Source organism: Orbicella franksi, chromosome 11 (assembly GCF_964199315.1).
Source record: "Orbicella franksi chromosome 11, jaOrbFran1.1, whole genome shotgun sequence".
In the NCBI taxonomy this organism is placed as follows: domain Eukaryota; kingdom Metazoa; phylum Cnidaria; class Anthozoa; order Scleractinia; family Merulinidae; genus Orbicella; species Orbicella franksi.
Window position 1 is genome coordinate 18,444,426 of NC_138155.1, and position 13,638 is coordinate 18,458,063.

At 44.0% G+C, this 13,638-nt stretch overlaps 3 pseudogenes; all 3 read right to left on the reverse strand.

The window, feature by feature from the left end:
- Positions 1 to 3,765: 3,765 nt before the first annotated feature.
- Positions 3,766 to 6,062, reverse strand: LOC145503072 (uncharacterized; annotated as a pseudogene).
- LOC145502162 (uncharacterized) lies at positions 5,891 to 7,327 on the reverse strand (annotated as a pseudogene).
- A 4,676-nt stretch (positions 7,328 to 12,003) lies between these two features.
- On the reverse strand, positions 12,004 to 12,816 carry LOC145502164 (uncharacterized; annotated as a pseudogene).
- Positions 12,817 to 13,638: the final 822 nt, after the last annotated feature.

Here is a 13,638-nt window from a genome sequence, read left to right on the forward strand (position 1 = left end):
TTTTAGAATAAAGCCAACACAACGACCTTCAGCAATAGTGTCATTCAGTTCGTCTGGTACAAGGTTTATGCCTTTAAACATATCATCTGTCTCCACAATAGTTGTCGAGGGATTTGTATTGAGAAATTTGACATCGTCGAATACTCTCACTTTGAGGTTAGTGAAGATGTATGTTTTTCCACTCCTGACGGCATTTATTGCATCTTCCCATAGTGTCACCTTGATTGATGCTGTTTGGTCAGTGATCAAACAGTCAACTTTTCTGAGTTGTTTGTTGTTCTTGAAAACTAGTTGGATCTGATCTTTTTTATTCATAATTTTCCCAGTTACATCCACAGTTTTGTATTCGTCTGCTTCAAGTGCGTCATTAATTGTTACCATAGATGAGGAAACATGTGAATTATAGGAGAATTTTGCAGTAGTTGGCATGATTTTAGATTTTCTTGTGATTTTGAATTCTTCATTAGTTGTAGAAAAGCTAGTTGTAGAGATCCTCTTTGTTCCAGTAATTTTGACAGGAGATTTTTTCTGGAATGGTTGAAGCAGGTTCTTTCTTTGATGCGGTTCGTAACATATTCCCCTGACTTTGTTGGTATCACTTGTTTGCAAGAAGAAGTCAAAGTATGAGGTCTGCTTCATTTTAGTGTTTTTGATCAGGCTCAAGGAGTGTAGATATCCCTGTTTCCATTGTCCAAAAGTATGTAACCATAAAAATTGTGCAGATGTCTTGAAAAGAACAAAGATGCAAATTTTAATCAAAAGCTACAATATTATCATGACTAGAAAGTGTTAATCATTTATTTTAAGCCTATGATAAATTCAAAAACAGTTTAGTATTGCACAAATTCCTTTGTGATCTGAAAAGTAAGTTTCTAAAATTTGAAATGTAATTTGCGATTCAGGTAGGTTGGTGTTGTCGGGCGGTACAGACGACTCAAACAATATCGAGAGCTCAATGAACACAGTCTTTTTTCCTGAACTTGACCACGAGGACTTCGTGTTACAACAACAACATGATCTGGGGAGCCCGGATGTAGTTTCCCTCAGGGAGGGCCTAGGTACAAGTGACAGGCCAACATCCCCCCTTCTTTGAAAAAAAAAAAATAGTAATAATAAATAAAACAGAATAAAGTAGGCAATATTAGCCTTATATAAGATTCTGTTCTGATTGTTATCATGGAAGGTTCTGCAACCGTGCTGTTATGCAGCGCAAACGTTAATGGCAGGCATTACTTGAGTTCAAAGTCTTTGAACCTAGTTGGTGGTTTGATGAGTCTTGTGCGTGTTCTCACTTCGGGTTGGTGATCCCTTGGCGGTTCTTGGATTGTAGCAAGAGGTGTGTCGGTAGGCGGCTCACTTTGGCCCGTGTCTGGTGTACTGGGTTCTTGTGGTTGTGGCGGGGAAGAGGTGTCGAGATCAGGGCCGCTGTTACTTGTGTCCGACGAGGGAGGTGGTTGCTGTTTAGGCTGATTAGTGGGCATGTTCAGCTCTGATCCTAGAGGATTGTAGTGATGTGCAAGACTATGTCCTGGTCGAGGCAGGAGTGTAGGTGGAGTGGAGGGTGGTGTTGGGGGAGGAGGAGGTGCTGCACGCCTGATGTGTATCCGATTTCGTCGAATGGTACTGTGGGGCGTTTGTATGGTGTAAGATCTTGAGTGGTGTTTTTCAGCGACACGGCCATACGCCCATGGGTTGCCTGGTTTGCTTGTCGGTGGTCGTGCATACACAAATTCACCAATGTTGATTATATTGTGCTCTGGACCCGCTGTCTTGTCATAGTGAGCTTTACTGGCGTTGCGTTTGGCTTTGATTTCTGCTGATACAGTGTCACGGTTGATTAACATGGGCTCGAGAAGGTGGTCAGGTGTTGGGAGCGTCGTGCGTGTCCGGCGGCTCACCATGCGTTGGGCCGGAGAGTAGGTGTGGCCCTTTGGTGGTGTGTTTCTGTAGTTGAGCAAGGCGATTTGGAAGTCATCTGATTTCTTTAGCATTGACTCCGATACTTTCACTGCTGCCTCTGCTCGACCGTTGCCTTGGGAGTGGTAGGGACTTGAGGTGGTATGTTTGAATCCGTATAGAGAGGCAAAGTCCATGTAATCCTTACTGGTGAATTGTGGTCCGTTGTCTGTGTGGCAGATACGTGGAACGCCAAACCTGGCAAAATGAGCTTTGGTTTTGTTGATGACTGATGTTGCCAAAGTGTCGTCAAGTTCATCCACTTCGATCCAGTCAGAAAAATGGTACACTGTTACAAGGTAGGCTTTCTGTCTGTGCATGAAGATGTCTTGGCTAATGATCTGCCATGGTAGTGTTGGAATCGGGAGTGATCTCAGGTTCTTTTGTTGACTTTGATCCATACTGTGCGCAGGTACTGCAGTTGTTGCACATATCAAAAACTGCTTGTCTCATCCCGGGCCAGAATAGTACTTCTCGTGCCATGCGTACATTTGACTCAGGACCAAAGTGGTTTGCATGGATTTTCAGCAGCATTTCAGCTTGCATGGACTGCGGTATCATAACTTGTGCGCCTTTGTAGATGAGGCCATTGTCAGTGGTTAGCTCGTCTCTGTAGGTCCAGTATGCTCGTAGTGGTTGTGGTAGCTGCTTTCTGTCATCTGGCCAGCCTTGGGCGATTGTGGCCATTAACTTGGAGAGGTGTTCATCCTTTTTGGTCTCGTCGCGTAGGCGAGATTCGGTGGTTTCTGTGAGGCGAGGGTTGTGGGTGTCGGATTCCTCTGTGAGTTCGGTCCTGAATACTTCAAAGTCTGTGACCCTGGCATGTACTGGGGTAGGCAGTGCTGCTCTCGAAAGAGTGTCTGCCAGGTAGAGTGAGGTTCCTTTCTTATATTTGATGGTGAAGCGGTATCTCTGCAGTCTCATTAGCATTTTCTGTAGCCGTGCTGGGGCTTTATGGAGAGGCTTTTTGCAGATGGTCTCAAGTGGCTGGTGGTCGGTGTGAACTTCTATATCAGATTTGCCATAGAGCCAGTGGTCAAATTTTCCAAATGCGTTACAAATGGCCAGGCACTCTTTTTCGATTTGGGAGTATCATTGCTCTGTTGCGTTGAGGCTGTTTGATGTGTATGCTACAGGTTGGAGGCGTCCTTCACTATTGGGCTGAAGAAGAGCACCGCCCAGGCCTTCTTCACTTGCATCGACTTGAAGTGTGACCGGTTTACTGAGGTCATAGTATTGGAGCACTGGTGCAGTGGAAATGAGGTGTTTGGCTTTGTTAAATGCGTCATCTTGTGCTTGTGCCCACATAAAGGGGGTATCTGACTTGGTGAGTTGGGTGAGAGGTCGGATAATGGTGCTGAGGTTCGGACAATAGGGTGAGAGATAGTTGGCCATTCCTACGAATCGCTGAACACCTGCTTTGTTTCGGGGTGGGGCCATTGCTGAGATTGCGGCTATCTTGTCTCGGTCTGCTTGCATTCCTCGATCAGTTATGACATTGCCCATGAATTTGACTTGTTTTAGTTTGAACTGTAGTTTGCTCTGGTTTAATTTTATGTTCTTTTTTGAGCAGCGCTCCATAAGCGCGACAAGACGGCGGTCATGATCTTTCTCAGCTTCTTGGTAGGTTGTTCCGTCTCCAAAGACAAGTATATCGTCTGCGATGCATAATACTCCATCAAGGCCCTCTAGAGCTGACATGAGGCGCTTTGAAATTCCTCGGGGCCGCTTGATATGCCAAACGGGAGGCGGAGCCATCGGTATCTCTCATAGGACGTGTGCATTGTCGTCATCAGTGACGATTCTTCATCAAGGGGTACGTGTAGAAAACCTTCTGACATCAACTAGTGAGGAACACTTGGCATGGCAGAGTTTATGGAGTTGTTCAGACAGTGTTGGCATTTGATACACTGGTCTGAGAATACCTTTATTGACTGTTTGACTGGGGTCAATGCAGATTCTTGTCTTCTTTGGTGTCTCTTTAATGACTTCATTGGAGCACCACGAGGTGGGTTCCTCTACTTTCTTTATGATACCAGCTGCAGCGTATCTGTCAAGGGCTTCCTTTTCTTTGATGCGTTTCGTCACAGGGATTCGATGTATTGGCATTTGTACTGGTGACACGTCAGCTTTTACTTCCAAATGAACTGGGGGTCCCAGGCAGCCAAGGCCTTCGAAGTTTTCAGGATACTGTTTGAGTATGTCTTCCTTTGTGAGTTTCCCGGGTGGGGCCAGGCGTCTTTTGGAAGGGATCATTATAGGTTTAGAAGGTGAGGGCGTTGCCGGGTCACCGTATGGGCTGGCACTGTTGGGTTGGTCGGGGTGGCGGCCGTTTACTCCATTGAGTGTACTGTTGGTTTGAGCTGTTGGGATGCTTGGGTCTGGATTGGTTTGTGATGAGCTGGCTGGGTAGGCAGGGGCTCTCTTGCCTGACGAGTCTTTTACTGCTGATGTGAGTGAAAATATTTCGTGTGCCCTGATGGTGATGAGCCCCAGTGCCTCGCAGTCGGAGCCAGAGAGAAGGGCTGGTTTGTTCATCATGACATCTCTAGGAAGTATCTGGAATGTAAGCGATTCGTATCTTTTGTTTCTTTCGCACAGAAGGTCAATCTGCCCAAGTGGTTTCAGCGGCTGGGAGTCGCCATAGGGGTGTAGTAGGTAGGGTGACTTTCTAAGCTTCATGTTTGGCGTGAGCCTGAGAAGAGTATCTTCAGACAGGGTATTGCAGGTGGCGGCGGTGTTTATCTGGAATGTCACCGGGGTGAATTTGTTCCCAGTTGCAGACATGGGCAGTGTAACAAAGTACTTTTTCTTTGCGTGGTTTGTGTGGATGCTGTGTATTTGCCGTGTTTCCAGGGAGTAGCACTGTTCTTCGTAGTCATCAGTGTAGTATTCCACAGGGTGGTGATCATTTGCCGTCTGCAGTAGATATACGTTTTGTTCACGAGGGGGTTTTGGTTGGGACCGGCCGCGAGGTGCTCTGTGGCCTCGACCCCTGCCCTGAGCTTGCCATTGGGTAGTTCTCCGTGGTTGTTCTTGTTGAGGGGGACCTGTCTCGAGACAGACTCTGGAGAAGTGGTCGTTAATTCCACACTTAGTGCAGGTTTTACCATTTGCAGGGCATGTTTTCCAAGGGTGAGGTCCACGTCGGTCTCCGCACCAAAAGCAGGTTCCAGGCTCCCGCTTTAGTTTCATTTGTTTGTGGCTTATCCAATTTACTTGTTCCTCAATTCCTTTTGTGGCGTCTGTTGGCTTTTTGGGCTGACTCGAGGGCCTTGGCTTCGGCGACGACGTCTTGCATGTTCTTAGGCATTCCATCCGACTTTAAGTGCGTTTTTAGTAGCTCAGCTCTCATTGTGCCATCGTGCAAGCCAAAAACGAATTTGTCGCGACACATTTCGTCTGTCAGTGTATTGTACGAGCACAGGCTGCCCGCCTGTCTGACCTTAACTTCCCATTCTTGAACAGATTCGTGTGGCCTTTGTTGAGTGTTCCAGAATTTAAATCTGTCTGCCAGTAGGGAGCTTCCGATAGATCCAGTGTAATGAAGTCGTAATTTGTCCATCCAGATCCATGTTTTTTTCTGATCATCAGCTGTTATCTGGGGTTCGATTGTGTAACGGATCACCTGCAAAGCTTCGTCCGGCATTGACGATCGGAGCGCTGATATTTCCAGTAACGGTTTCTTGTAGTAATCTGCTCTCTCTGTCTCGGGATTTTTCGCCAAGTTTCTGTAGTCGGCTTGGATACAGTAGTCGTGGAATCTGAGTTCGAAGGTCTTGAAATTTTCTGACATATTCCCCCCGAGTTTCAATTCGGGTCGCTTGAGGTTCGCCATCGCTGTTTGACGAGTCGGCTGTGGTCGTTAAATTCGCTAAATGTACGTTTACTCTCCGTGAATACTTCTCTTGTCGATTTATCGGATCGATCCCACTTATGACACCATGTCGGGCGGTACAGACGACTCAAACAATATCGAGAGCTCAATGAACACAGTCTTTATTCCTGAGCTTGACCACGAGGACTTCGTGTTACAACAACAACATGATCTGGGGAGCCCGGATGTAGTTTCCCTCAGGGAGGGCCTAGGTACAAGTGACAGGCCAACAGTGTATATATGATCAACGCAAGTATTGTTATCTGTGGTGGTGCATTTAACTAATTGTCGGTAACCATGGTTATTTATAAAGAAATTGTAGAGTGGCAAACGATAAGCAACATTGAACCAGTTAATATTGAAATCACCAATAAAAAGATTGACTTCTGTTTGAAGTGAATCTAAAATACTCTGAAGTGCAGCACAGAACTGTTCTATTGACTGTGCAGGAGACCTACATATTCCAATTATTGAAATATCTGGTATAACAATAAATCTTAGAACTGTTATTTCTATGCCATTTGTATTAGCACAATATGGATATCCTGGATAGTAGTCAAGACAACTATAAACTACAGTTCCTCCATATGGTCGTATATTGGAAGGATTTCTTGCTGGTGCATCACTCCTGAACATGTTGTATTTGTTATCATGTGTTAAATTATACAAACTATCATCATCCAATTTGCAGAACCTGCTTTCAGCAAAAATGCTTCCATCAGTACTGGAGTAGTTGAGATCTGCATGTACATCTTTGATGTGCTTATGCAAAGACCTTGCATTAAGATAACATATTTTCAAACTAATTTCAGGTACATTATATAATGGGTTTACTGCAAGTGTCAATTGTCCTTCAGTTCTCAATCGATGCATTTCTCTCCGCACATCATCACTAACAGCTATTTTATTCTCACACAGGTCAGTCACATAGAGACCATCAATAGCCAGTACTCTACTTAATCCTACATAATGTATGTGAGGAATTGCCCTTCTTGTCTCAAAATTTACTACAATCTTTGTTTCAGTATCACCTTGAGATCTATGAATAGTTTTTGCAGCAGCAGGTCTCAATGGAAATTGTTTTCGCACAACATGTACTGACTTGGATCTGCTCACAGCAAACGGTGTACTAGTAGGCTTAACTGGTGTCCATGTTGGTTCAATGTCATTAATATACAATTGTCTGTTCTCATTCCTTGTCTTTACTCCTACATCTGCATGATCAAACTGTACCTATAAAATTATGATCCCTGAAGGCTTATCCGTATTATGTATTTGCATCAGTTTAATAACATTTCCTGCACCATTAGTCATGCCATCATCTGTCCTTGTATTCAGAGAAATCTCAGTTCTTTCTCCAACTGGTAAGTGTAATATTGAGTGTAACTGTTTAGTCTTCCTAGGGTCGCTCGGTATCTGTTTCAATATTTTGTCTCTAAGCTCCTGTGATTCAGCTCCAACTACACTATCATGAGCTTTGATAGAATATTTCATACCTGTCAGAGCATTGTGAGCTTTGCAGTTAAAATTGTTTGTCGTTCGGTAACACATTCAAAACTGAATTTATTAAGTTGCTGCAAGTAATAAATACATGCTATCTGGATACATGCGTGACAATGTTGTATAGTGCAATTAAGGTGCAAGTGCATATGATTAAAACATACAAAAGGTGCAAGCGAATGTGCATAGTGTAACACCTTTCCCCTTTTGGAAGATAAAATCAATAATAGAATGTCCATTATATAGTGGACCTAAACATAATTTCTCTGAACTGTTCATGAGTAAACAAAGTCCTTACATCTCCGCAAGAAAGTCATTAAACTAAAGTGTTCATGTAAACAAAGTCTTTACATCTCCGCAAGAAAGTCATTAGAGTGTTCATTCCATAAGGAAGTCGTTGAATCGTGAGGGAAGTCTACGTTCTCTTGTTGAACGGCGAGGTGGCGGTGTAGGCTCTTGGTCCAACGGCTGATCCGTTTCCTCTGTTTGTCCACTTTCAGATGGTAGGGATGCAGTTTCCAATCGGTCCAATTTTTCATCATAGTTGCCCACTGCAGGTTCTGCCTTTGCCTCCCTGATTTGTGCGTGGTTTCGCCGGACTGGTCCCATTGCTGTGCTCACGAGGCAGGACCTTGGTGCGGGTCTTCCAATTACCTCCCCATAGATCCAGGGTTGGTGTTTGTTCGTAGGCCTAGGTTTCACATACACTTTTTCTCCTTTTGAGAACTCGGTTAGCGGCGCCGACACCCGCTTGTCGTACTGAGCCTTAGATCTCCGTCTTCTTTCCGCAATTTTTTTCTTGTACTAGACTTGGGGACACTGTCTGTGGAACAAGTTGACGCGGAGCTGTGGGAATGATGTCCTGCAGTCTTCTAGACATTAGGCGTTGTGCTGGCGAGTAATTGTATCCCTGCTGGGGTGTGTTTCGGTATGCTAGGAGGGCCAGATAGGGGTCCTCATGGCGAGACTTTTTCAGAATGTTCTTTGCAATTTTGACTGCGGACTCCGCCTTTCCGTTCCCTCGGCTGTGGTATGGTGATGATTTGCGTATGACGAAACCGTATTCTCGAGCAAAACGTGAATATTCATGGCTTTCAAACTGTGGGCCGTTATCGGTTATGCACTTGTCTGGAATTCCATGTCGAGCAAATTGTCTTTTCATGGCTCGAATAACTGTGTTAGCTGATGTGTTCCCGCTGAGGGGGTCTAGTTCAAAGAAGTCGCTGTAATGGTCGACCATAACGAGGTAGTTGCTTCCATCCAGCTGAAAAAGGTCGGCACTTATTTTGGACCACGGTCTAGTGGGTATCTCATGGGATTTCATTGGTTCTTGCGGTCGCTCAGTTAGGTATTGGGCACAAAGTCCACATGATAAACATTTCTCTCTGATTGCTGCTTGCATTTCTGGCCAGAACAGGGACTCGCGTGCCCGTCTTATACTGCTGTCAGCTCCCTGGTGTGCCTTGTGTATTTTCTGTAACATCTCGTCTCGTAGAGTGGCTGGAACAACAACTTGATGGGACCTGTAGAGGACACCATCATAAACTGAAATTTCATCTCTGAAATTCCAGTACAGTCTCAGGTGCTCTGGGGTTTCCTTTCTTTCTGAAGGCCACCCATTCAATACCACCGTGTGTAGGGCTGCTAGAACTGGGTCTTTGGCGGTTTCTCGTCTTATTCGTTTGAGTGTGTCGGGTGTAACTCGGTTTGGTTCAAGATCCATCTCAGCTATTTCCAAACGGAACACTTCGCATTCTTGCTTGGCAGTGGAGGAGGGCTGACCAGTGACGGCTGCACGAGACAAGGTGTCCGCAACGTAGAGTTCCTTTCCTTTCTTGTATCGGACAGTGAACTGATATCTTTGCAACTTCAGCATCATTCTTTGCAGTCTGCGAGGAGCTTTGTTGAGAGGCTTCTTGAATATTGTCTCAAGCGGCTGGTGATCTGTATGTACCGTTATGTCGTGCTTTCCGTATAGGTACTGGTGCCACTTATCCATGGAAGAGACGATTGCAAGGCACTCTTTCTCAATTTGGGCGTAGTTCTTCTCTGTGCTGTTGAGGGTATGTGATGTAAAGCAAACAGGTTGGTCATTTTATAGCAATACGCCACCGATGGCATCTTCAGATGCATCCACCTGTAGCGTCACGGGAAGGGTTGCGTCGTAGTAGCGTAATGTAGTTGCTGAAGCGATGAGGTTCTTTGCCGAGTTAAATGCATTTTCATGATTGTTTGACCACAGGAATGCAGAGTCCTCCTTAGTCAAGTCCCTCAATGGAAGAACTGTTTCTGACAAGTTATGGCAGAACTTGCTTAAGTATTGGCACATGCCAAGAAATCGCTGTACCCCAGATTTGTCAGTGGGCGCTGGCATCTCTGTAATTGCGGCTACTTTAGCTGGATCGGGTTCTACGCCTTTGTCGGTAAGCTTGTGCCCCATAAAGGTGACAGAGGGAGATTTAAACTGTAATTTCTTCACCGAAAGTCGCAGGTCATGGTTGCTGCACTTTTCTAACAGGCTTGTAAGATTTTTATCGTGATCGATGTCAGCTTCCTCTTTTGAATCTCCGTATCCAAAAACACAGATGTCGTCGGCAATGTTTATTACCCCGTGTAAGCCGTCTAAGAATTCATGTTGGCGCCGTTGATACTCCTCCGGTCCCGAGGCGATCCCAAATGGCATGCGAGTGTAGCAGTAGCGACCATTTGGTCCCTGGAACGTTGTTAGTAAAGAAGACTCTTCATCCATCACGATGGTGTGAAAAGCTTCAGATACATCAACAATTGTGAACACTTTGGCCTTAGTCAGTTGTGGAAGCTTCTCTTCAATCGTCGGTATTGTGTACTTGGGTCTTCTGATGGCCTTGTTAATGGTTTGACTTGGATCAATGCATATTCGAAGTTTGCCGTTCGGTTTCTCTTTTACCAGGATGTTTGAGAGCCAGTCTGTAGGCTGTGTGACCGGCCTTGTGATGCCTTCATCGCAAAGTCTCTTTAACTCGTCATTTACTCTGTCCAACTTTGCCACGGGAACTCGACGCGTTGAGGCGTGTACTGGAGTAACATTAGGATCAAGTTCGATGTGCAAGGGGGTTCCAAGAGGATTTCCGCGGCCTGGCTTAAATACGTTCGAGTAGTGGTGAAGCACGTCTTCCTTTGTCAGTTTTCCTAGTGGTGGAGGTGACTGCATATTGCGCGGAATTTCTTCTTCAACTGCGTTTGCTTCATCAGCATACATCTTCAAATAACCCAGGGCTTGTGCATCTCTTCCGCTGAGAAGTGGTGGTTTCTCATTAGGCACGTTGACCACAAGAAAATCTATGGTGTGAATCTTGCCCCTTCTGTCACAACACAAAGTTACTTGGCCTTCAGGGCGCATAGTTTCGCTTCCATACGTGTTAATCCTGCTTCTGGTCCGCGAAATCTTTACGTCAGGAAACACCTCGCTTAGTAGACTGATGGGTATGGTGTTACACGTGGATGCCGAGTCGATTTGTGCTTTCACTACTTTTGTTTTTTCTTCAGGTATGAGATGTAAATGGGCAAAGAATTTCCTTGCAGGTTGTGAGGGTGTCTCGCAATCCACCACAAATGCTTCTTCACCGTTGTCTTCATCGACAAAATTTGATTGCTGCTGTCGTCCTTGTCGCCTTGCTCCACCTCTACAGACGCGCGCGAAATGACCAGAGATCCCACACTTTCCACATCTTTTGCCAAATGCTGGGCAGTGCTGTTGACGGGGCTGTTGATGGTTGCCGCCACACCAGAAACACTGTGACAATTGCTGTACCGGCTTCAGGTTTTGCCGCGGATTTGCAAATGCTGATTTGCTCGTAAAATTCACTTGTTCCTGTTGTGTGTTCCTGGCAGTTTTCATGAGCTGATTCGCGAACACAGTCGCTTCGAACGTTTTGGCAACTTCGACAACTTCTCGTAGCGTAACCTTTGTTTGGGCGGTGTTTTTATGTTTATGCCCTTTCCCGATAAGTTTCACTCAAAGAGTATCAGACGTTAAACCGGCGATAAATTGGTCCCTCATAAGCTCGTCAGCGAAGTCTTCATATTCACACTGTGCTGCTTGATTACGCACTCGCGTCTCCCAGGAAGCAATCGATTCGTTTTCGTTTTGCAGCAAACGAAGAAACTTTTGCCGTTCCCCTGACACTCCAACGCTAGCGCCATAATACTCTCTCAATGCGGCGACAACACAATGAGGTTTCTTTTGGTCGGCTTCATCCAAACCCAAGCTGTATTTATAAACCGTTCTCGCTGCCGGAGATAGAGATGCCCGGAGACATGCCATGGCTTTATCAGGCTTGGTCCATTTCAGTGCGTCAGTTTCTTTCGATGGATCGAACCAATTTTGCATGATGCAGTAATCTGTCAGATCTTCTATGTATGTTTCCAGGTCGTGCTTGTCATCTCCTGTTGTCTTAAACTCGGGAAACGGGGTGTTCGAAGCCATATCGCTGTAGACTGAAGAATAGTTGAGTCGGTAAAGCGCTAGATCCGTTAGATTACTAAAAATATCCCACCGCTGCCACCATGTTTGTCGTTCGGTAACACATTCAAAACTGAATTTATTAAGTTGCTGCAAGTAATAAATACATGCTATCTGGATACGTGCGTGACAATGTTGTATAGTGCAATTAAGGTGCAAGTGCATATGATTAAAACATACAAAAGGTGCAAGCGAATGTGCATAGTGTAACAAAATCATTAACTTTTGAATTTTGGATAAACAAATGTGGTGCATCTTTTGGATAGTTTGGATTACTTAATGCAATGCAGCGACTCCTTAATTTTGCAATGTCTTCATTTGTATTATTACCTTCTCTTAATCTGTTCAATAGCTCAGCAAATTCTTTGCTTTCCCTTTGCCTCATTATTTGTTTCAGTTCAAACATTTTGAAAAGTTCTTGCCACACATTAGGAGCAAGAATTCCATATTCATCATTGTTCATGTTCTTGAATATATAACCATCCATCACTGGTTGTAACTGGAATAAATCTCCAATAGCAACTATACTGACTGCACCAAAAGGTAGTTAACTACCTTTGATATCTTTGAGTCTTCTGTTTATTTGAACAGTGAACATGGTATTTCCCACCATAGATATCTCATCAATAAATATCAGTTTAATTCCACCTAGTTGACATCGTATTGTGTTAAGTCTACTTGAATCAAGGCTTTTGTAGTTTCTTAATGATTGACTTGCTGGCATTGCAAGAGCACTATGTATGGTATTTCCCTTAATGTTATATGCCGCTTTTCCAGTAGGTGCTAGCATCAATACTTTTGTTTGTGAAAAATCAATGCCAGGTCTGGTATTGTAATACTTCAATGCAGCCTGATATAAGGCTTTAGTTACATGTGATTTACCAACACCTGCACCACCACTAAGAAAACAGTAAAATGGTTCTTCAGAGGTCTTAATCAGATGCAATACATGATAGAAAAATTCTTTTTGTTCTTTATTCAAAGTTTGTACCATATGTCTGTCATCATCTGGAAATTCATTCATTGTCAGTGGTTCACTATTGTCTACAGATGGTATTCCTAAATCATCTGATAGATTATAATTGCCACTAAAATCAGGATGTAAATCCTGGTGATTCCCCTTCTGCCTGATGTTGTCATTCTATATTTTGTGTGCAGGGAGCTATATCATCATATCATCTGTCTTCTATTTGATTTATTTGTTGTTGGATTTCATTGAAATCTTCATTACAAACAGCATATTGTTTCATTTGTTCTTTAATAACATTGGAGAGAACCATACATCTATCTTCATATGATGCAAAGTTTCCTAGTAAATCAGTTTCCTCATTTCTCCATGGAGTAAACAGCATTAAAAGTTCACGACAATGTTTTTCTGGTTCTTTTTCTTTGTTAAACCATACACTTCTTAAAACCCTAGCTTTAGAACGTCTCCTTGTTTTACTGTTTGTTGTCTTAACAAACTCATCATCATCATCATTTTGTTCATCATCAATATATTTTTCCAGTGGAAGACCATCAATATCACTCTCATGTGTTTCCTTAACATATGGCTTTGAACTACAGTTATCATACCATGCAGCCCAATCTGCTAGTGTTAAATTTTCTAACTTTGGTGGGCGCTTACAATATCTTCTAAGTAGCCCAGTGGTATATATTTCTTCAGAGTCATCATCCATTTGTTTAATTTCTTCTATAGGCTTCAAAGGCTCTACCCTTTCATCAGGAGGTGACGTGTTTATAATATGATTTGCCTGGATGCTTTTCTCATGGGTAACTGTAATGTGATATAAACTGCTTCTTG